We start from the raw sequence: 19,450 nt of genomic DNA, 5'->3' as shown, positions 1-19,450 counted from the left end.
ACATATTTCAGAGGAAGGTTAAGGTGTACCCCCCTTTATCTTCTAACTACTATGACTCCATCCGTCATCACCGCTGGGGGCGCTGGGCATAAAACAATAATCGGGACAACTTCGCTTTACACCGGTTTCACACCGGTTTCACACTTGATTAAATAAAATATATTCATTGAAGTTTACGTAAAAATAGTTGTGATTTTAATCCAAAAACAAATTTACGGGCTGAACGTTTCATTTTGCACTTTCATTTCAACAGGAACTTGGACACTTACAGTAAATACAAACTAAAATTAGTAACAATAGTTTCGTGAGTGCAGCCAGCAGGTTGTTGACCTTGCCGACTTTTACCAGCTATGAAAGGGGAGGGTGTCCTGTAGTTCGAAATAACGTGTACTTGACGTACTCTATTGTAAATGTATAAAGACAAATGAATGTGAGACAATGAGGTCACGATACGAGAGTTAGAATTGTGTATACAATACGTTGTAAGTGTTAAGGTTCCGTGGTGTAGTGGTTATCACGTCTGCTTAACACGCATAAGGTCGCGAGTTCGAAACTCGCCGGAACCTAGACCGATTAAATTTTATTTTGATATTCTCTTCCGCGACACTCTTGTTTTTCTGTAAGTTGATCGCAAAAATACAACGGTTCTCCAGTTACAGTAAGTATTCTCACGTTGAGAAAGACACACTATGCTAACGACTGATGTTACATCACTGCAAACGCGACGGTTCCAATAATCTATAAACGTTGAAAGATGTTAGAAATTATTTCAACAAACGATTCAACCGCATTGCAATTGCTTACAACTAAAATTGTTTTTGTTATCAAGCTGTAATATTTCTTTCAAGCTCACTCAATCTTAATAAACAATATATTACGTAAACTTACACAGTCCCCATTTCATTAGGATCATAGTAGTTCGAATATTATTCTGTCATAATCGAAAAAAAAAATACAATAATTGACACTGTTCAAGGTTCCGGCGAGTTTCGAACTCGCGACCTTCTGCGTGTGAAGCAGACGTGATAACCACTACACTACGGAACCGGACATACCATCCGTTATGTACAGTTTTCATGTCCTCTCTACAAAAATATATCTAGGAACTACTCAAGGATTACGTCTACTTAGTGAACCAACATCGACACATACATGCACACATACACTAGCATATTTTCAAGTATTTACAAATCAACTTTTCTTTCTAAATGTGTTTCGAAATCAAAAGCATAAACTCATGTCCTTATCTATGTAAATGAGCACTAGTAATCAGCATCATAAAAACAAAACCACAACATACGATATTTTGTTCGATAGAATAAGAACTGTATAAGTTCAATTTACAAACAGTTGTTTTCTACACATAGCAGGAGTGTACATTTATTCTAGATCTATATACTCTTTTAGATCTACCGTTATTCTATATATAATAGTAATAGTAATAAATAAATAAATAAAATAATAAATCTATAAATTTAAGTACGTTGTTCCACTTTTCCTTGGTGCATGATAGCTTCGATAAGAAAGATCACATTGCCAAAGCTTTGTACTTTGTGATTTCTGACGCATGAGATTGTGTAGACTTCGGATACAACACCTTAATTGTACTCACTTTCTTCGATTTTTCGTTTTTGTCCGGGTTGGAGTAATCTCTTTGCAAACATATTTCAGAGGAAGGTTAAGGTGTACCCCCCTTTATCTTCTAACTACTATGACTCCATCCGTCATCACCGCAGGGCATAAAACAATAATCGGGACAACTTCGCTTTACACCGGTTTCACACCGGTTTCACACTTGATTAAATAAAATAAATTCATTGAAGTTTACGTAAAAATAGTTGTGATTTTAATCCAAAAACAAATTTACGGGCTGAACGTTTCATTTTGCACTTTCATTTCAACAGGAACTTGGACACTTACAGTAAATACAAACTAAAATTAGTAACAATAGTTTCGTGAGTGCAGCCAGCAGGTTGTTGACCTTGCCGACTTTTACCAGCTATGAAAGGGGAGGGTGTCCTGTAGTTCGAAATAACGTGTACTTGACGTACTCTATTGTAAATGTATAAAGACAAATGAATGTGAGACAATGAGGTCACGATACGAGAGTTAGAATTGTGTATACAATACATTGTTAGTGTTAAGGTTCCGTGGTGTAGTGGTTATCACGTCTGCTTAACACGCATAAGGTCGCGAGTTCGAAACTCGCCGGAACCTAGACCGATTAAATTTTATTTTGATATTCTCTTCCGCGACACTCTTGTTTTTCTGTAAGTTGATCGCAAAAATACAACGGTTCTCCAGTTACAGTAAGTATTCTCACGTTGAGAAAGACACACTATGCTAACGACTGATGTTACATCACTGCAAACGCGACGGTTCCAATAATCTATAAACGTTGAAAGATGTTAGAAATTATTTCAACAAACGATTCAACCGCATTGCAATTGCTTACAACTAAAATTGTTTTTGTTATCAAGCTGTAATATTTCTTTCAAGCTAACTCAATCTTAATAAACAATATATTACGTAAACTTACACAGTCCCCATTTCATTAGGATCATAGTAGTTCGAATATTATTCTGTCATAATCGAAAAAAAAAAAACAATAATTGACACTGTTCAAGGTTCCGGCGAGTTTCGAACTCGCGACCTTCTGCGTGTGAAGCAGACGTGATAACCACTACACTACGGAACCGGACATACCATCCGTTATGTACAGTTTTCATGTCCTCTCTACAAAAATATATCTAGGAACTACTCAAGGATTACGTCTACTTAGTGAACCAACATCGACACATACATGCACACATACACTAGCATATTTTTAAGTATTTACAAATCAAGTTTTCTTTCTAAATGTGTTTCGAAATCAAAAGCATAAACTCATGTTCTTATCTATGTAAATGAGCACTAGTAATCAGCATCATAACAACAAAACCACAACATACGATATTTTGTTCGATAGAATAAGAACTGTATAAGTTCAATTTACAGACAGTTGTTTTCTACACATAGCAGGAGTGTACATTTATTCTAGATCTATATACTCTTTTAGATCTACCGTTATTCTATATATAATAGTAATAATAATAAATAAATAAATAAAATAATAAATCTATAAATTTAAGTACGTTGTTGCACTTTTCCTTGGTGCATGATAGCTTCGATAAGAAAGATCACATTGCCAAAGCTTTGTACTTTGTGATTTCTGACGCATGAGATTGTGTAGACTTCGGATACAACACCTTAATTGTACTCACTTTCTTCGATTTTTCGTTTTTGTCCGGGTTGGAGTTATCTCTTTGCAAACATATTTCAGAGGAAGGTTAAGGTGTACCCCCCTTTATCTTCTAACTACTATGACTCCATCCGTCATCACCGCTGGGGGCGCTGGGCATAAAACAATAATCGGGACAACTTCGCTTTACACCGGTTTCACACCGGTTTCACACTTGATTAAATAAAATAAATTCATTGAAGTTTACGTAAAAAAAGTTGTGATTTTAATCCAAAAACAAATTTACGGGCTGAACGTTTCATTTTGCACTTTCATTTCAACAGGAACTTGGACACTTACAGTAAATACAAACTAAAATTAGTAACAATAGTTTCGTGAGTGCAGCCAGCAGGTTGTTGACCTTGCCGACTTTTACCAGCTATGAAAGGGGAGGGTGTCCTGTAGTTCGAAATAACGTGTACTTGACGTACTCTATTGTAAATGTATAAAGACAAATGAATGTGAGACAATGAGGTCACGATACGAGAGTTAGAATTGTGTATACAATAAGTTGTAAGTGTTAAGGTTCCGTGGTGTAGTGGTTATCACGTCTGCTTAACACGCATAAGGTCGCGAGTTCGAAACTCGCCGGAACCTAGACCGATTAAATTTTATTTTGATATTCTCTTCCGCGACACTCTTGTTTTTCTGTAAGTTGATCGCAAAAATACAACGGTTCTCCAGTTACAGTAAGTATTCTCACGTTGAGAAAGACACACTATGCTAACGACTGATGTTACATCACTGCAAACGCGACGGTTCCAATAATCTATAAACGTTGAAAGATGTTAGAAATTATTTCAACAAACGATTCAACCGCATTGCAATTGCTTACAACTAAAATTGTTTTTGTTATCAAGCTGTAATATTTCTTTCAAGCTAACTCAATCTTAATAAACAATATATTACGTAAACTTACACAGTCCCCATTTCATTAGGATCATAGTAGTTCGAATATTATTCTGTCATAATCGAAAAAAAAATACAATAATTGACACTGTTCAAGGTTCCGGCGAGTTTCGAACTCGCGACCTTCTGCGTGTGAAGCAGACGTGATAACCACTACACTACGGAACCGGACATACCATCCGTTATGTACAGTTTTCATGTCCTCTCTACAAAAATATATCTAGGAACTACTCAAGGATTACGTCTACTTAGTGAACCAACATCGACACATACATGCACACATACACTAGCATATTTTTAAGTATTTACAAATCAAGTTTTCTTTCTAAATGTGTTTCGAAATCAAAAGCATAAACTCATGTTCTTATCTATGTAAATGAGCACTAGTAATCAGCATCATAACAACAAAACCACAACATACGATATTTTGTTCGATAGAATAAGAACTGTATAAGTTCAATTTACAGACAGTTGTTTTCTACACATAGCAGGAGTGTACATTTATTCTAGATCTATATACTCTTTTAGATCTACCGTTATTCTATATATAATAGTAATAATAATAAATAAATAAATAAAATAATAAATCTATAAATTTAAGTACGTTGTTGCACTTTTCCTTGGTGCATGATAGCTTCGATAAGAAAGATCACATTGCCAAAGCTTTGTACTTTGTGATTTCTGACGCATGAGATTGTGTAGACTTCGGATACAACACCTTAATTGTACTCACTTTCTTCGATTTTTCGTTTTTGTCCGGGTTGGAGTTATCTCTTTGCAAACATATTTCAGAGGAAGGTTAAGGTGTACCCCCCTTTATCTTCTAACTACTATGACTCCATCCGTCATCACCGCTGGGGGCGCTGGGCATAAAACAATAATCGGGACAACTTCGCTTTACACCGGTTTCACACCGGTTTCACACTTGATTAAATAAAATAAATTCATTGAAGTTTACGTAAAAATAGTTGTGATTTTAATCCAAAAACAAATTTACGGGCTGAACGTTTCATTTTGCACTTTCATTTCAACAGGAACTTGGACACTTACAGTAAATACAAACTAAAATTAGTAACAATAGTTTCGTGAGTGCAGCCAGCAGGTTGTTGACCTTGCCGACTTTTACCAGCTATGAAAGGGGAGGGTGTCCTGTAGTTCGAAATAACGTGTACTTGACGTACTCTATTGTAAATGTATAAAGACAAATGAATGTGAGACAATGAGGTCACGATACGAGAGTTAGAATTGTGTATACAATAAGTTGTAAGTGTTAAGGTTCCGTGGTGTAGTGGTTATCACGTCTGCTTAACACGCATAAGGTCGCGAGTTCGAAACTCGCCGGAACCTAGACCGATTAAATTTTATTTTGATATTCTCTTCCGCGACACTCTTGTTTTTCTCTAAGTTGATCGCAAAAATACAACGGTTCTCCAGTTACAGTAAGTATTCTCACGTTGAGAAAGACACACTATGCTAACGACTGATGTTACATCACTGCAAACGCGACGGTTCCAATAATCTATAAACGTTGAAAGATGTTAGAAATTATTTCAACAAACGATTCAACCGCATTGCAATTGCTTACAACTAAAATTGTTTTTGTTATCAAGCTGTAATATTTCTTTCAAGCTAACTCAATCTTAATAAACAATATATTACGTAAACTTACACAGTCCCCATTTCATTAGGATCATAGTAGTTCGAATATTATTCTGTCATAATCGAAAAAAAAATACAATAATTGACACTGTTCAAGGTTCCGGCGAGTTTCGAACTCGCGACCTTCTGCGTGTGAAGCAGACGTGATAACCACTACACTACGGAACCGGACATACCATCCGTTATGTACAGTTTTCATGTCCTCTCTACAAAAATATATCTAGGAACTACTCAAGGATTACGTCTACTTAGTGAACCAACATCGACACATACATGCACACATACACTAGCATATTTTTAAGTATTTACAAATCAAGTTTTCTTTCTAAATGTGTTTCGAAATCAAAAGCATAAACTCATGTTCTTATCTATGTAAATGAGCACTAGTAATCAGCATCATAACAACAAAACCACAACATACGATATTTTGTTCGATAGAATAAGAACTGTATAAGTTCAATTTACAGACAGTTGTTTTCTACACATAGCAGGAGTGTACATTTATTCTAGATCTATATACTCTTTTAGATCTACCGTTATTCTATATATAATAGTAATAATAATAAAAAAATAAATAAAATAATAAATCTATAAATTTAAGTACGTTGTTGCACTTTTCCTTGGTGCATGATAGCTTCGATAAGAAAGATCACATTGCCAAAGCTTTGTACTTTGTGATTTCTGACGCATGAGATTGTGTAGACTTCGGATACAACACCTTAATTGTACTCACTTTCTTCGATTTTTCGTTTTTGTCCGGGTTGGAGTTATCTCTTTGCAAACATATTTCAGAGGAAGGTTAAGGTGTACCCCCCTTTATCTTCTAACTACTATGACTCCATCCGTCATCACCGCTGGGGGCGCTGGGCATAAAACAATAATCGGGACAACTTCGCTTTACACCGGTTTCACACCGGTTTCACACTTGATTAAATAAAATAAATTCATTGAAGTTTACGTAAAAATAGTTGTGATTTTAATCCAAAAACAAATTTACGGGCTGAACGTTTCATTTTGCACTTTCATTTCAACAGGAACTTGGACACTTACAGTAAATACAAACTAAAATTAGTAACAATAGTTTCGTGAGTGCAGCCAGCAGGTTGTTGACCTTGCCGACTTTTACCAGCTATGAAAGGGGAGGGTGTCCTGTAGTTCGAAATAACGTGTACTTGACGTACTCTATTGTAAATGTATAAAGACAAATGAATGTGAGACAATGAGGTCACGATACGAGAGTTAGAATTGTGTATACAATACGTTGTAAGTGTTAAGGTTCCGTGGTGTAGTGGTTATCACGTCTGCTTAACACGCATAAGGTCGCGAGTTCGAAACTCGCCGGAACCTAGACCGATTAAATTTTATTTTGATATTCTCTTCCGCGACACTCTTGTTTTTCTGTAAGTTGATCGCAAAAATACAACGGTTCTCCAGTTACAGTAAGTATTCTCACGTTGAGAAAGACACACTATGCTAACGACTGATGTTACATCACTGCAAACGCGACGGTTCCAATAATCTATAAACGTTGAAAGATGTTAGAAATTATTTCAACAAACGATTCAACCGCATTGCAATTGCTTACAACTAAAATTGTTTTTGTTATCAAGCTGTAATATTTCTTTCAAGCTAACTCAATCTTAATAAACAATATATTACGTAAACTTACACAGTCCCCATTTCATTAGGATCATAGTAGTTCGAATATTATTCTGTCATAATCGAAAAAAAAAATACAATAATTGACACTGTTCAAGGTTCCGGCGAGTTTCGAACTCGCGACCTTCTGCGTGTGAAGCAGACGTGATAACCACTACACTACGGAACCGGACATACCATCCGTTATGTACAGTTTTCATGTCCTCTCTACAAAAATATATCTAGGAACTACTCAAGGATTACGTCTACTTAGTGAACCAACATCGACACATACATGCACACATACACTAGCATATTTTTAAGTATTTACAAATCAACTTTTCTTTCTAAATGTGTTTCGAAATCAAAAGCATAAACTCATGTTCTTATCTATGTAAATGAGCACTAGTAATCAGCATCATAACAACAAAACCACAACATACGATATTTTGTTCGATAGAATAAGAACTGTATAAGTTCAATTTACAGACAGTTGTTTTCTACACATAGCAGGAGTGTACATTTATTCTAGATCTATATACTCTTTTAGATCTACCGTTATTCTATATATAATAGTAATAATAATAAATAAATAAATAAAATAATAAATCTATAAATTTAAGTACGTTGTTGCACTTTTCCTTGGTGCATGATAGCTTCGATAAGAAAGATCACATTGCCAAAGCTTTGTACTTTGTGATTTCTGACGCATGAGATTGTGTAGACTTCGGATACAACACCTTAATTGTACTCACTTTCTTCGATTTTTCGTTTTTGTCCGGGTTGGAGTTATCTCTTTGCAAACATATTTCAGAGGAAGGTTAAGGTGTACCCCCCTTTATCTTCTAACTACTATGACTCCATCCGTCATCACCGCTGGGGGCGCTGGGCATAAAACAATAATCGGGACAACTTCGCTTTACACCGGTTTCACACCGGTTTCACACTTGATTAAATAAAATAAATTCATTGAAGTTTACGTAAAAATAGTTGTGATTTTAATCCAAAAACAAATTTACGGGCTGAACGTTTCATTTTGCACTTTCATTTCAACAGGAACTTGGACACTTACAGTAAATACAAACTAAAATTAGTAACAATAGTTTCGTGAGTGCAGCCAGCAGGTTGTTGACCTTGCCGACTTTTACCAGCTATGAAAGGGGAGGGTGTCCTGTAGTTCGAAATAACGTGTACTTGACGTACTCTATTGTAAATGTATAAAGACAAATGAATGTGAGACAATGAGGTCACGATACGAGAGTTAGAATTGTGTATACAATACGTTGTAAGTGTTAAGGTTCCGTGGTGTAGTGGTTACCACGTCTGCTTAACACGCAGAAGGTCGCGAGTTCGAAACTCGCCGGAACCTAGACCGATTAAATTTTATTTTGATATTCTCTTCCGCGACACTCTTGTTTTTCTGTAAGTTGATCGCAAAAATACAACGGTTCTCCAGTTACAGTAAGTATTCTCACGTTGAGAAAGACACACTATGCTAACGACTGATGTTACATCACTGCAAACGCGACGGTTCCAATAATCTATAAACGTTGAAAGATGTTAGAAATTATTTCAACAAACGATTCAACCGCATTGCAATTGCTTACAACTAAAATTGTTTTTGTTATCAAGCTGTAATATTTCTTTCAAGCTAACTCAATCTTAATAAACAATATATTACGTAAACTTACACAGTCCCCATTTCATTAGGATCATAGTAGTTCAAATATTATTCTGTCATAATCGAAAAAAAAAATACAATAATTGACACTGTTCAAGGTTCCGGCGAGTTTCGAACTCGCGACCTTCTGCGTGTGAAGCAGACGTGATAACCACTACACTACGGAACCGGACATACCATCCGTTATGTACAGTTTTCATGTCGTCTCTACAAAAATATATCTAGGAACTACTCAAGGATTACGTCTACTTAGTGAACCAACATCGACACATACATGCACACATACACTAGCATATTTTCAAGTATTTACAAATCAACTTTTCTTTCTAAATGTGTTTCGAAATCAAAAGCATAAACTCATGTCCTTATCTATGTAAATGAGCACTAGTAATCAGCATCATAAAAACAAAACCACAACATACGATATTTTGTTCGATAGAATAAGAACTGTATAAGTTCAATTTACAAACAGTTGTTTTCTACACATAGCAGGAGTGTACATTTATTCTAGATCTATATACTCTTTTAGATCTACTGTTATTCTATATATAATAGTAATAGTAATAAATAAATAAATAAAATAATAAATCTATAAATTTAAGTACGTTGTTCCACTTTTCCTTGGTGCATGATAGCTTCGATAAGAAAGATCACATTGCCAAAGCTTTGTACTTTGTGATTTCTGACGCATGAGATTGTGTAGACTTCGGATACAACACCTTAATTGTACTCACTTTCTTCGATTTTTCGTTTTTGTCCGGGTTGGAGTAATCTCTTTGCAAACATATTTCAGAGGAAGGTTAAGGTGTACCCCCCTTTATCTTCTAACTACTATGACTCCATCCGTCATCACCGCAGGGCATAAAACAATAATCGGGACAACTTCGCTTTACACCGGTTTCACACCGGTTTCACACTTGATTAAATAAAATAAATTCATTGAAGTTTACGTAAAAATAGTTGTGATTTTAATCCAAAAACAAATTTACGGGCTGAACGTTTCATTTTGCACTTTCATTTCAACAGGAACTTGGACACTTACAGTAAATACAAACTAAAATTAGTAACAATAGTTTCGTGAGTGCAGCCAGCAGGTTGTTGACCTTGCCGACTTTTACCAGCTATGAAAGGGGAGGGTGTCCTGTAGTTCGAAATAATGTGTACTTAACGTACTCTATTGTAATGTATAAAGACAAATGAATGTGAGACAATGAGGTCACGATACGAGAGTTAGAATTTTGTATACATTACGTTGTAAGTGTTAAGGTTCCGTGGTGTAGTGGTTATCACGTCTGCTTAACACGCAGAAGGTCGTGAGTTCGAAACTCGCCGGAACCTAGACCGATTAAATTTTATTTTGATATTCTCTTCCGCGACACTCTTGTTTTTCTGTAAGTTGATCGCAAAAATACAACGGTTCTCCAGTTACAGTAAGTATTCTCACGTTGAGAAAGACACACTATGCTAACGACTGATGTTACATCACTGCAAACGCGACGGTTCCAATAATCTATAAACGTTGAAAGATGTTAGAAATTATTTCAACAAACGATTCAACCGCATTGCAATTGCTTACAACTAAAATTGTTTTTGTTATCAAGCTGTAATATTTCTTTCAAGCTAACTCAATCTTAATAAACAATATATTACGTAAACTAACACAGTCCCCATTTCATTAGGATCATAGTAGTTCGAATATTATTCTGTCATAATCGAAAAAAAAAATACAATAATTGACACTGTTCAAGGTTCCGGCGAGTTTCGAACTCGCGACCTTCTGCGTGTGAAGCAGACGTGATAACCACTACACTACGGAACCGGACATACCATCCGTTATGTACAGTTTTCATGTCCTCTCTACAAAAATATATCTAGGAACTACTCAAGGATTACGTCTACTTAGTGAACCAACATCGACACATACATGCACACATACACTAGCATATTTTCAAGTATTTACAAATCAACTTTTCTTTCTAAATGTGTTTCGAAATCAAAAGCATAAACTCATGTTCTTATCTATGTAAATGAGCACTAGTAATCAGCGTCATAAAAACAAAACCACAACATACGATATTTTGTTCGATAGAATAAGAACTGTATAAGTTCAATTTACAAACAGTTGTTTTCTACACATAGCAGGAGTGTACATTTATTCTAGATCTATATACTCTTTTAGATCTACCGTTATTCTATATATAATAGTAATAATAATAAATAAATAAATAAAATAATAAATCTATAAATTTAAGTACGTTGTTGCACTTTTCCTTGGTGCATGATAGCTTCGATAAGAAAGATCACATTGCCAAAGCTTTGTACTTTGTGATTTCTGACGCATGAGATTGTGTAGACTTCGGATACAACACCTTAATTGTACTCACTTTCTTCGATTTTTCGTTTTTGTCCGGGTTGGAGTTATCTCTTTGCAAACATATTTCAGAGGAAGGTTAAGGTGTACCCCCCTTTATCTTCTAACTACTATGACTCCATCCGTCATCACCGCTGGGGGCGCTGGGCATAAAACAATAATCGGGACAACTTCGCTTTACACCGGTTTCACACTTGATTAAATAAAATAAATTCATTGAAGTTTACGTAAAAATAGTTGTGATTTTAATCCAAAAACAAATTTACGGGCTGAACGTTTCATTTTGCACTTTCATTTCAACAGGAACTTGGACACTTACAGTAAATACAAACTAAAATTAGTAACAATAGTTTCGTGAGTGCAGCCAGCAGGTTGTTGACCTTGCCGACTTTTACCAGCTATGAAAGGGGAGGGTGTCCTGTAGTTCGAAATAACGTGTACTTGACGTACTCTATTGTAAATGTATAAAGACAAATGAATGTGAGACAATGAGGTCACGATACGAGAGTTAGAATTGTGTATACAATACGTTGTAAGTGTTAAGGTTCCGTGGTGTAGTGGTTATCACGTCTGCTTAACACGCATAAGGTCGCGAGTTCGAAACTCGCCGGAACCTAGACCGATTAAATTTTATTTTGATATTCTCTTCCGCGACACTCTTGTTTTTCTGTAAGTTGATCGCAAAAATACAACGGTTCTCCAGTTACAGTAAGTATTCTCACGTTGAGAAAGACACACTATGCTAACGACTGATGTTACATCACTGCAAACGCGACGGTTCCAATAATCTATAAACGTTGAAAGATGTTAGAAATTATTTCAACAAACGATTCAACCGCATTGCAATTGCTTACAACTAAAATTGTTTTTGTTATCAAGCTGTAATATTTCTTTCAAGCTAACTCAATCTTAATAAACAATATATTACGTAAACTTACACAGTCCCCATTTCATTAGGATCATAGTAGTTCGAATATTATTCTGTCATAATCGAAAAAAAAAATACAATAATTGACACTGTTCAAGGTTCCGGCGAGTTTCGAACTCGCGACCTTCTGCGTGTGAAGCAGACGTGATAACCACTACACTACGGAACCGGACATACCATCCGTTATGTACAGTTTTCATGTCCTCTCTACAAAAATATATCTAGGAACTACTCAAGGATTACGTCTACTTAGTGAACCAACATCGACACATACATGCACACATACACTAGCATATTTTTAAGTATTTACAAATCAAGTTTTCTTTCTAAATGTGTTTCGAAATCAAAAGCATAAACTCATGTTCTTATCTATGTAAATGAGCACTAGTAATCAGCATCATAACAACAAAACCACAACATACGATATTTTGTTCGATAGAATAAGAACTGTATAAGTTCAATTTACAGACAGTTGTTTTCTACACATAGCAGGAGTGTACATTTATTCTAGATCTATATACTCTTTTAGATCTACCGTTATTCTATATATAATAGTAATAATAATAAATAAATAAATAAAATAATAAATCTATAAATTTAAGTACGTTGTTGCACTTTTCCTTGGTGCATGATAGCTTCGATAAGAAAGATCACATTGCCAAAGCTTTGTACTTTGTGATTTCTGACGCATGAGATTGTGTAGACTTCGGATACAACACCTTAATTGTACTCACTTTCTTCGATTTTTCGTTTTTGTCCGGGTTGGAGTTATCTCTTTGCAAACATATTTCAGAGGAAGGTTAAGGTGTACCCCCCTTTATCTTCTAACTACTATGACTCCATCCGTCATCACCGCTGGGGGCGCTGGGCATAAAACAATAATCGGGACAACTTCGCTTTACACCGGTTTCACACCGGTTTCACACTTGATTAAATAAAATAAATTCATTGAAGTTTACGTAAAAATAGTTGTGATTTTAATCCAAAAACAAATTTACGGGCTGAACGTTTCATTTTGCACTTTCATTTCAACAGGAACTTGGACACTTACAGTAAATACAAACTAAAATTAGTAACAATAGTTTCGTGAGTGCAGCCAGCAGGTTGTTGACCTTGCCGACTTTTACCAGCTATGAAAGGGGAGGGTGTCCTGTAGTTCGAAATAACGTGTACTTGACGTACTCTATTGTAAATGTATAAAGACAAATGAATGTGAGACAATGAGGTCACGATACGAGAGTTAGAATTGTGTATACAATACGTTGTAAGTGTTAAGGTTCCGTGGTGTAGTGGTTATCACGTCTGCTTAACACGCATAAGGTCGCGAGTTCGAAACTCGCCGGAACCTAGACCGATTAAATTTTATTTTGATATTCTCTTCCGCGACACTCTTGTTTTTCTCTAAGTTGATCGCAAAAATACAACGGTTCTCCAGTTACAGTAAGTATTCTCACGTTGAGAAAGACACACTATGCTAACGACTGATGTTACATCACTGCAAACGCGACGGTTCCAATAATCTATAAACGTTGAAAGATGTTAGAAATTATTTCAACAAACGATTCAACCGCATTGCAATTGCTTACAACTAAAATTGTTTTTGTTATCAAGCTGTAATATTTCTTTCAAGCTAACTCAATCTTAATAAACAATATATTACGTAAACTTACACAGTCCCCATTTCATTAGGATCATAGTAGTTCGAATATTATTCTGTCATAATCGAAAAAAAAAATACAATAATTGACACTGTTCAAGGTTCCGGCGAGTTTCGAACTCGCGACCTTCTGCGTGTGAAGCAGACGTGATAACCACTACACTACGGAACCGGACATACCATCCGTTATGTACAGTTTTCATGTCCTCTCTACAAAAATATATCTAGGAACTACTCAAGGATTACGTCTACTTAGTGAACCAACATCGACACATACATGCACACATACACTAGCATATTTTCAAGTATTTACAAATCAACTTTTCTTTCTAAATGTGTTTCGAAATCAAAAGCATAAACTCATGTCCTTATCTATGTAAATGAGCACTAGTAATCAGCATCATAAAAACAAAACCACAACATACGATATTTTGTTCGATAGAATAAGAACTGTATAAGTTCAATTTACAAACAGTTGTTTTCTACACATAGCAGGAGTGTACATTTATTCTAGATCTATATACTCTTTTAGATCTACCGTTATTCTATATATAATAGTAATAGTAATAAATAAATAAATAAAATAATAAATCTATAAATTTAAGTACGTTGTTCCACTTTTCCTTGGTGCATGATAGCTTCGATAAGAAAGATCACATTGCCAAAGCTTTGTACTTTGTGATTTCTGACGCATGAGATTGTGTAGACTTCGGATACAACACCTTAATTGTACTCACTTTCTTCGATTTTTCGTTTTTGTCCGGGTTGGAGTAATCTCTTTGCAAACATATTTCAGAGGAAGGTTAAGGTGTACCCCCCTTTATCTTCTAACTACTATGACTCCATCCGTCATCACCGCAGAGCATAAAACAATAATCGGGACAACTTCGCTTTACACCGGTTTCACACCGGTTTCACACTTGATTAAATAAAATAAATTCATTGAAGTTTACGTAAAAATAGTTGTGATTTTAATCCAAAAACAAATTTACGGGCTGAACGTTTCATTTTGCACTTTCATTTCAACAGGAACTTGGACACTTACAGTAAATACAAACTAAAATTAGTAACAATAGTTTCGTGAGTGCAGCCAGCAGGTTGTTGACCTTGCCGACTTTTACCAGCTATGAAAGGGGAGGGTGTCCTGTAGTTCGAAATAATGTGTACTTAACGTACTCTATTGTAATGTATAAAGACAAATGAATGTGAGACAATGAGGTCACGATACGAGAGTTAGAATTGTGTATACATTACGTTGTAAGTGTTAAGGTTCCGTGGTGTAGTGGTTATCACGTCTGCTTAACACGCAGAAGGTCGTGAGTTCGAAACTCGCCGGAACCTAGACCGATTAAATTTTATTTTGATATTCTCTTCCGCGACACTCTTGTTTTTCTGTAAGTTGATCGCAAAAATACAACGGTTCTCCAGTTACAGTAAGTATTCTCACGTTGAGAAAGACACACTATGCTAACGACTGATGTTACATCACTGCAAACGCGACGGTTCCAATAATCTATAAACGTTGAAAGATGTTAGAAATTATTTCAACAAACGATGCAACCGCATTGCAATTGCTTACAACTAAAATTGTTTTTGTTATCAAGCTGTAGTATTTCTTTCAAGCTAACTCAATCTTAATAAACAATATATTACGTAAACTTACACAGTCCCCATTTCATTAGGATCATAGTAGTTCGAATATTATTCTGTCATAATCGAAAAAAAAAATACAATAATTGACACTGTTCAAGGTTCCGGCGAGTTTCGAACTCGCGACCTTCTGCGTGTGAAGCAGACGTGATAACCACTACACTACGGAACCGGACATACCATCCGTTATGTACAGTTTTCATGTCCTCTCTACAAAAATATATCTAGGAACTACTCAAGGATTACGTCTACTTAGTGAACCAACATCGACACATACATGCACACATACACTAGCATATTTTCAAGTATTTACAAATCAACTTTTCTTTCTAAATGTGTTTCGAAATCAAAAGCATAAACTCATGTTCTTATCTATGTAAATGAGCACTAGTAATCAGCGTCATAAAAACAAAACCACAACATACGATATTTTGTTCGATAGAATAAGAACTGTATAAGTTCAATTTACAAACAGTTGTTTTCTACACATAGCAGGAGTGTACATTTATTCTAGATCTATATACTCTTTTAGATCTACCGTTATTCTATATATAATAGTAATAATAATAAATAAATAAATAAAATAATAAATCTATAAATTTAAGTACGTTGTTGCACTTTTCCTTGGTGCATGATAGCTTCGATAAGAAAGATCACATTGCCAAAGCTTTGTACTTTGTGATTTCTGACGCATGAGATTGTGTAGACTTCGGATACAACACCTTAATTGTACTCACTTTCTTCGATTTTTCGTTTTTGTCCGGGTTGGAGTTATCTCTTTGCAAACATATTTCAGAGGAAGGTTAAGGTGTACCCCCCTTTATCTTCTAATTACTATGACTCTATCCGTCATCACCGCTGGGGGCGCTGGGCATAAAACAATAATCGGGACAACTTCGCTTTACACCGGTTTCACACCGGTTTCACACTTGATTAAATAAAATAAATTCATTGAAGTTTACGTAAAAATAGTTGTGATTTTAATCCAAAAACAAATTTACGGGCTGAACGTTTCATTTTGCACTTTCATTTCAACAGGAACTTGGACACTTACAGTAAATACAAACTAAAATTAGTAACAATAGTTTCGTGAGTGCAGCCAGCAGGTTGTTGACCTTGCCGACTTTTACCAGCTATGAAAGGGGAGGGTGTCCTGTAGTTCGAAATAACGTGTACTTGACGTACTCTATTGTAAATGTATAAAGACAAATGAATGTGAGACAATGAGGTCACGATACGAGAGTTAGAATTGTGTATACAATACGTTGTAAGTGTTAAGGTTCCGTGGTGTAGTGGTTATCACGTCTGCTTAACACGCATAAGGTCGCGAGTTCGAAACTCGCCGGAACCTAGACCGATTAACTTTTATTTTGATATTCTCTTCCGCGACACTCTTGTTTTTCTGTAAGTTGATCGCAAAAATACAACGGTTCTCCAGTTACAGCAAGTATTCTCACGTTGAGAAAGACACACTATGCTAACGACTGATGTTACATCACTGCAAACGCGACGGTTCCAATAATCTATAAACGTTGAAAGATGTTAGAAATTATTTCAACAAACGATTCAACCGCATTGCAATTGCTTACAACTAAAATTGTTTTTGTTATCAAGCTGTAATATTTCTTTCAAGCTAACTCAATCTTAATAAACAATATATTACGTAAACTTACACAGTCCCCATTTCATTAGGATCATAGTAGTTCGAATATTATTCTGTCATAATCGAAAAAAAAAATACAATAATTGACACTGTTCAAGGTTCCGGCGAGTTTCGAACTCGCGACCTTCTGCGTGTGAAGCAGACGTGATAACCACTACACTACGGAACCGGACATACCATCCGTTATGTACAGTTTTCATGTCCTCTCTACAAAAATATATCTAGGAACTACTCAAGGATTACGTCTACTTAGTGAACCAACATCGACACATACATGCACACATACACTAGCATATTTTTAAGTATTTACAAATCAAGTTTTCTTTCTAAATGTGTTTCGAAATCAAAAGCATAAACTCATGTTCTTATCTATGTAAATGAGCACTAGTAATCAGCATCATAACAACAAAACCACAACATACGATATTTTGTTCGATAGAATAAGAACTGTATAAGTTCAATTTACAGACAGTTGTTTTCTACACATAGCAGGAGTGTACATTTATTCTAGATCTATATACTCTTTTAGATCTACCGTTATTCTATATATAATAGTAATAATAATAAATAAATAAATAAAATAATAAATCTATAAATTTAAGTACGTTGTTGCACTTTTCCTTGGTGCATGATAGCTTCGATAAGAAAGATCACATTGCCAAAGCTTTGTACTTTGTGATTTCTGACGCATGAGATTGTGTAGACTTCGGATACAACACCTTAATTGTACTCACTTTCTTCGATTTTTCGTTTTTGTCCGGGTTGGAGTTATCTCTTTGCAAACATATTTCAGAGGAAGGTTAAGGTGTACCCCCCTTTATCTTCTAACTACTATGACTCCATCCGTCATCACCGCTGGGGGCGCTGGGCATAAAACAATAATCGGGACAACTTCGCTTTACACCGGTTTCACACCGGTTTCACACTTGATTAAATAAAATAAATTCATTGAAGTTTACGTAAAAATAGTTGTGATTTTAATCCAAAAACAAATTTACGGGCTGAACGTTTCATTTTGCACTTTCATTTCAACAGGAACTTGGACACTTACAGTAAATACAAACTAAAATTAGTAACAATAGTTTCGTGAGTGCAGCCAGCAGGTTGTTGACCTTGCCGACTTTTACCAGCTATGAAAGGGGAGGGTGTCCTGTAGTTCGAAATAACGTGTACTTGACGTACTCTATTGTAAATGTATAAAGACAAATGAATGTGAGACAATGAGGTCACGATACGAGAGTTAGAATTGTGTATACAATACGTTGTAAGTGTTAAGGTTCCGTGGTGTAGTGGTTATCACGTCTGCTTAACACGCATAAGGTCGCGAGTTCGAAACTCGCCGGAACCTAGACCGATTAAATTTTATTTTGATATTCTCTTCCGCGACACTCTTGTTTTTCTGTAAGTTGATCGCAAAAATACAACGGTTCTCCAGTTACAGTAAGTATTCTCACGTTGAGAAAGACACACTATGCTAACGACTGATGTTACATCACTGCAAACGCGACGGTTCCAATAATCTATAAACGTTGAAAGATGTTAGAAATTATTTCAACAAACGATTCAACCGCATTGCAATGGCTTACAACTAAAATTGTTTTTGTTATCAAGCTGTAATATTTCTTTCAAGCTAACTCAATCTTAATAAACAATATATTACGTAAACTTACACAGTCCCCATTTCATTAGGATCATAGTAGTTCGAATATTATTCTGTCATAATCGAAAAAAAAAATACAATAATTGACACTGTTCAAGGTTCCGGCGAGTTTCGAACTCGCGACCTTCTGCGTGTGAAGCAGACGTGATAACCACTACACTACGGAACCGGACATACCATCCGTTATATACAGTTTTCATGTCCTCTCTACAAAAATATATCTAGGAACTACTCAAGGATTACGTCTACTTAGTAAACCAACATCGACACATACATGCACACATACACTAGCATATTTTCAAGTATTTACAAATCAACTTTTCTTTCTAAATGTGTTTCGAAATCAAAAGCATA

The 19,450-nt window shown here is 35.5% G+C and overlaps 24 non-coding genes across 24 annotated transcripts; 12 read left to right on the top strand and 12 right to left on the bottom strand.

The window, feature by feature from the left end:
• Positions 1-493: 493 nt before the first annotated feature.
• On the top strand, positions 494-566 carry Trnav-aac (transfer RNA valine (anticodon AAC)). The gene has a single exon. It is a non-coding gene; the product is annotated as a tRNA-Val (tRNA).
• Positions 567-974: 408 nt separating this feature from the next.
• Trnav-cac (transfer RNA valine (anticodon CAC)) lies at positions 975-1,047 on the bottom strand. The gene has a single exon. It is a non-coding gene; the product is annotated as a tRNA-Val (tRNA).
• A 1,097-nt stretch (positions 1,048-2,144) lies between these two features.
• Positions 2,145-2,217, top strand: Trnav-aac (transfer RNA valine (anticodon AAC)). The gene has a single exon. It is a non-coding gene; the product is annotated as a tRNA-Val (tRNA).
• Positions 2,218-2,625: 408 nt separating this feature from the next.
• Positions 2,626-2,698, bottom strand: Trnav-cac (transfer RNA valine (anticodon CAC)). Its single transcript has one exon. It is a non-coding gene; the product is annotated as a tRNA-Val (tRNA).
• A 1,106-nt stretch (positions 2,699-3,804) lies between these two features.
• Positions 3,805-3,877, top strand: Trnav-aac (transfer RNA valine (anticodon AAC)). The gene has a single exon. It is a non-coding gene; the product is annotated as a tRNA-Val (tRNA).
• A 407-nt stretch (positions 3,878-4,284) lies between these two features.
• Positions 4,285-4,357, bottom strand: Trnav-cac (transfer RNA valine (anticodon CAC)). The gene has a single exon. It is a non-coding gene; the product is annotated as a tRNA-Val (tRNA).
• A 1,106-nt stretch (positions 4,358-5,463) lies between these two features.
• On the top strand, positions 5,464-5,536 carry Trnav-aac (transfer RNA valine (anticodon AAC)). The gene has a single exon. It is a non-coding gene; the product is annotated as a tRNA-Val (tRNA).
• A 407-nt stretch (positions 5,537-5,943) lies between these two features.
• Trnav-cac (transfer RNA valine (anticodon CAC)) lies at positions 5,944-6,016 on the bottom strand. The gene has a single exon. It is a non-coding gene; the product is annotated as a tRNA-Val (tRNA).
• Positions 6,017-7,122: 1,106 nt separating this feature from the next.
• On the top strand, positions 7,123-7,195 carry Trnav-aac (transfer RNA valine (anticodon AAC)). Its single transcript has one exon. It is a non-coding gene; the product is annotated as a tRNA-Val (tRNA).
• A 408-nt stretch (positions 7,196-7,603) lies between these two features.
• On the bottom strand, positions 7,604-7,676 carry Trnav-cac (transfer RNA valine (anticodon CAC)). Its single transcript has one exon. It is a non-coding gene; the product is annotated as a tRNA-Val (tRNA).
• Positions 7,677-8,782: 1,106 nt separating this feature from the next.
• Positions 8,783-8,855, top strand: Trnav-aac (transfer RNA valine (anticodon AAC)). The gene has a single exon. It is a non-coding gene; the product is annotated as a tRNA-Val (tRNA).
• A 408-nt stretch (positions 8,856-9,263) lies between these two features.
• Positions 9,264-9,336, bottom strand: Trnav-cac (transfer RNA valine (anticodon CAC)). The gene has a single exon. It is a non-coding gene; the product is annotated as a tRNA-Val (tRNA).
• A 1,096-nt stretch (positions 9,337-10,432) lies between these two features.
• On the top strand, positions 10,433-10,505 carry Trnav-aac (transfer RNA valine (anticodon AAC)). The gene has a single exon. It is a non-coding gene; the product is annotated as a tRNA-Val (tRNA).
• A 408-nt stretch (positions 10,506-10,913) lies between these two features.
• On the bottom strand, positions 10,914-10,986 carry Trnav-cac (transfer RNA valine (anticodon CAC)). The gene has a single exon. It is a non-coding gene; the product is annotated as a tRNA-Val (tRNA).
• Positions 10,987-12,081: 1,095 nt separating this feature from the next.
• Trnav-aac (transfer RNA valine (anticodon AAC)) lies at positions 12,082-12,154 on the top strand. Its single transcript has one exon. It is a non-coding gene; the product is annotated as a tRNA-Val (tRNA).
• A 408-nt stretch (positions 12,155-12,562) lies between these two features.
• Positions 12,563-12,635, bottom strand: Trnav-cac (transfer RNA valine (anticodon CAC)). Its single transcript has one exon. It is a non-coding gene; the product is annotated as a tRNA-Val (tRNA).
• Positions 12,636-13,741: 1,106 nt separating this feature from the next.
• Positions 13,742-13,814, top strand: Trnav-aac (transfer RNA valine (anticodon AAC)). The gene has a single exon. It is a non-coding gene; the product is annotated as a tRNA-Val (tRNA).
• A 408-nt stretch (positions 13,815-14,222) lies between these two features.
• Trnav-cac (transfer RNA valine (anticodon CAC)) lies at positions 14,223-14,295 on the bottom strand. The gene has a single exon. It is a non-coding gene; the product is annotated as a tRNA-Val (tRNA).
• Positions 14,296-15,391: 1,096 nt separating this feature from the next.
• Trnav-aac (transfer RNA valine (anticodon AAC)) lies at positions 15,392-15,464 on the top strand. The gene has a single exon. It is a non-coding gene; the product is annotated as a tRNA-Val (tRNA).
• Positions 15,465-15,872: 408 nt separating this feature from the next.
• On the bottom strand, positions 15,873-15,945 carry Trnav-cac (transfer RNA valine (anticodon CAC)). The gene has a single exon. It is a non-coding gene; the product is annotated as a tRNA-Val (tRNA).
• Positions 15,946-17,051: 1,106 nt separating this feature from the next.
• On the top strand, positions 17,052-17,124 carry Trnav-aac (transfer RNA valine (anticodon AAC)). The gene has a single exon. It is a non-coding gene; the product is annotated as a tRNA-Val (tRNA).
• A 408-nt stretch (positions 17,125-17,532) lies between these two features.
• Trnav-cac (transfer RNA valine (anticodon CAC)) lies at positions 17,533-17,605 on the bottom strand. Its single transcript has one exon. It is a non-coding gene; the product is annotated as a tRNA-Val (tRNA).
• A 1,106-nt stretch (positions 17,606-18,711) lies between these two features.
• Positions 18,712-18,784, top strand: Trnav-aac (transfer RNA valine (anticodon AAC)). The gene has a single exon. It is a non-coding gene; the product is annotated as a tRNA-Val (tRNA).
• A 408-nt stretch (positions 18,785-19,192) lies between these two features.
• Positions 19,193-19,265, bottom strand: Trnav-cac (transfer RNA valine (anticodon CAC)). The gene has a single exon. It is a non-coding gene; the product is annotated as a tRNA-Val (tRNA).
• Between the last annotated feature and the right edge of the window lie 185 nt (positions 19,266-19,450).

The sequence above is a fragment of the Euprymna scolopes genome, chromosome 9 (genome assembly GCF_053919585.1).
Source record: "Euprymna scolopes isolate OS-2025 chromosome 9, ASM5391958v1, whole genome shotgun sequence".
Taxonomy (NCBI): domain Eukaryota; kingdom Metazoa; phylum Mollusca; class Cephalopoda; order Sepiida; family Sepiolidae; genus Euprymna; species Euprymna scolopes.
The sequence above is the reverse complement of the archived record's forward strand: the minus strand, read 5'-3'. Positions and strand labels throughout refer to the sequence as shown.